Here is a 3,716-nt window from a genome sequence, read left to right as displayed (position 1 = left end):
AGATGGGAGGGTGCAATGTTCTGCAGATCTCTAGAGAGGTCAGTGATGGAACAATCTGCAGAATATACAATATGTATCTGTCAGGGGAGAGATGGGAGGGTGCAATGTTCTGCAGATCTCTAGAGGAGTCAGTGATGGAATAATCTGCAGAATATACAATATGTATCTGTCAGAGGGGAGATGGGAGGGTGCAATGTCCCGCAGAAATCTAGAGGGTTCAGTGATTAAATAATCTGCAGAATATACAATATGTATCTGTCAGGGGAGAGATGGGAGGGAGCAATATTCTGCAGATCTCTAAAGGGGTCAGTGATGGAATAATCTGCAGAATATACAATATGTATCGGTCAGAGGGGAGATGGGCGGGTGCAATGCTCTGCAGATCTGTAGAGAGGTCAGTGATGAAATAATCTGCATAATACACAATATTTATCTGTCAGGGGAGAGATAGGAGGGTGCAATGTTCTGCAGATCTCTAGGGGGGTCAGTGATGGAACAATCTGCTGAATATACAATATGTATCTGTCAGAAGGGAGATGGGAGGGTGCAATGTTCTGCAGATCTCTAGAGGGGTCAGTGATGAAATAATCTGCAGAATATACAATATGTATCTGTCAGGGGAAGATGGGAGGGTGCAATGCAGTGATGGAATAATCTGCAGAGTAGGGGTAGATTGGATGGGGTATTATAATTATTTTTACCTATGGTATGGTGTCAGTAGGAATTCATAAATAGTAATGTTTGTCCATTCTAAGCTGAGATCATATCATAAGTCTACTGCAGGCAGTAGGAAGCATTTCCCCAGTCTCCTCTCCCCCTGTCATAAGACTGCAGCATTATATCCTTGTAGCCAGTCACAAGATGAGTTAGTCCCCTACTTGTGGGGTGGAATGCAGGGGTAATATTGTTGGGGGGAGTAAAATGATTTGTGTATGGGGTGATAAATACCTGGCGGTGTCACTCGGGCGCATTCTTCATCATGCTGCGTGGAAAGTAGTCAGTGACACCCAACAGTGGATCGTGTGTGTTAAAACAGCCATTTGCAGCTCGAGTGACAGGGTGACAACCCAGATGAAGAAATTAATTATTGGAAATCAAGAGCAGGAAGTTGTCACCCCATAACCTAAACAAGGCTCTGCATGGCAGGATCAGCAGAGAATAAAATAATGGAGGTTGCACGTTGACATGAAAATATTGGAGGTGATTTTAAAGATCGGGTTGGTGACAGGAGAGTCCCATGTGATGCCAGGCGAGTGGCTGTGACAACATCCTTATCAATGTCCCAGCGTTGTCACGGGGTGTCCCCGGTCTGCTAAGGACAATGTAAAGCACGCGGGCTGACACGCTGCCCTGACCCCAGGAGCTTACACTCTAATATTAGAATACCGCTCCCTGGATGGAGGAGCTCCACATGTGGGGGTTGAGTGTCACACAGAGGGGCCGGGTTCTGGATTTGTTGTTGGTGCCAATATGGTTAAAAAAGTGATGGGGATGGGGAGGGTCTGGGGGGGCACTTATTATTGGAGGGAGGGGGCAGAGTGGTGATATTGACACACATGGGGGGGGTTGTTTTGTGTTGTCCCCCCCCCCCCCAGTTATTGTGTACAGTAGAGGTCATCAGATATGTGATTCCCTGGGGGTTACATCCCTGTTATCTGCCCGGCCAGGAGGCACCCCGGGGGTTGGGAGCTCCTCCATATCTAACCTCCAATCTCCACCAGTCTATACTCCAGGAGGAGCGGGGACACCACACGGCTGGGGACATGGACTGAAAACAAGGATTGTGGGAACCCCTCAGGGTACAGATAGGGTAGGATAGTTGTAGGTTGGAGTGGTGCCAGGTTGGATCCTCATGTAAGCTGGGTCTGTCGGTGACAACATTCTCTAGGATATTTTTGCTCACAGTGTGGAGCCCAGGTCAGAAATATGAAACACATTGCTGTGTGATAACAATACTGAACGCACCGCTAAAATCATTGCTGTGTCCCCCTGTATCGCACACATTCTGTAAACGGGAATCGTGGTCACCATGAGCTGCGTTGTTATTCCTGGAAATAATATTCATTCTTCGTACTTAGTGACAGATTTGGTGCCCCGGGGCCCTTCTCCTCCCCCTCCTCTGGGGGTCACCGACTCAGTGACCCTCAGATTTGGGTCAGGCTCTCCAGGAAGATGTGTGAGGTCTCTGCCCCCAGGAAATAGGCCGCCTTCTACCTCAGCACCACCGCCCAATGAAGCGACATTGGAGACACTGCTATATTGCTGCCATAAGAGGAGTGCAGTATACAGAATACTTATAGGCCATGATTATAAAACTGTGATACCTACCTCCTTATATCAACCCTGTACATTATATGAGGGGGTCACCCCTTTACAATATGTGGGAGGTTGTCACCCCGGTACATTATATAGGAGGGAGGGGGTCAGCCCTGTTCAATATATGGGAGGGGGCGTCCCCTGTACATTATTTGGGGGGTGGTCACCCTTGTACATTATATGGGAGTCCCCTGTACATTATATGGGGGTTCAACCCTGTTTATTATATGGGAGGGTGTCCCCTCTACATTATTTTGGGGGGTCGGCCCTATACAATATACAGTGCCATCAGAAAGTATTCAGACCCCCTAACTATTTTCAGTTCTGTTATGCTGCAGCCTGATACTACAACCATTTCAATTCTTCTGTTTTTCCCTCAATATTCTACACTCAACACCCCATAATGACAATCATTTTAGACCCCTGTACACTTTATGGGAGGTTGTCACCCCTGCACATTATATATGGGGAAGGGGGTCACTCCTGGTTATTGAATGGGAGGGTGTCCCCTGTACAATATTTAGGGGGTGGTCACCCCTGTACATTATATGGGAGTCCCCTGTATATTGTATGGGGAGCTTCACCCCTGTACATTTTATGGGACTCCCCTGTACATTATTTGCGGGGTCACCCCTGTACATTGTATAGGAGGATATCCCTTGTATATTATATGGGGGGTCAACCCTGTACATTATATGGGAGGGTGTCCCCTGTATAATATTTGGGGGATGTCACCCTTGTACATTTTCTGGGAGGGTGTCCCCCATACATTATATGGGGGGTCACCCCTGTACATTATACAGTGCTTTCAGAAAGTATTCACACCGCTTGACTATTTTCATTTCTGGTATGTTGCAGCCTGATATTGCACCCAATAATGACAAAGTGAATACAGACATTTAGACAATTTATGAAAAACTGAAATCTGACATTTCCATAACCATTCAGAGCTTTTACACCAACACTTGGAATTTAGCTCAGGTGCCTCCCATTTTTCTTGATTATTGTGGAGATGTTTCTGCACCTTGATTAGAGTCACCTGTGTAAAACCCAACCATGAGGTCAAAAGAATGTCCAGCAGAGCTCAGAGAATGGATTGTTACAAAGCACAGATCCGGTTGCAAAGAACACCGCAGCCTCCAAAATTCTGGCACCACCAGGACTCTTTCAAGAGCTGGTCACCAGATCAAGCTGAGCAATGGAGAGAGAAGGGCCGTAGTGAGAGAAGTGACCAAGAACCCGATGGTCACTCAGCTCCAGAGATCCTGTGTGGAGATAGGACAACCAGAACTGCAGCCTCCACCGAAACAAGGCCTTATGGCAGAGTGACTAGAGGGAAGTCTTTCCTTGTTTGGAGTTTGATAAAAAAAAGCCCCTCTATAAGACTCTCAGATTGTGAG

Source organism: Pyxicephalus adspersus, chromosome 12 (genome assembly GCF_032062135.1).
Source record: "Pyxicephalus adspersus chromosome 12, UCB_Pads_2.0, whole genome shotgun sequence".
NCBI lineage: Eukaryota > Metazoa > Chordata > Amphibia > Anura > Pyxicephalidae > Pyxicephalus > Pyxicephalus adspersus.
Note: the sequence above shows the minus strand (reverse complement) of the source record.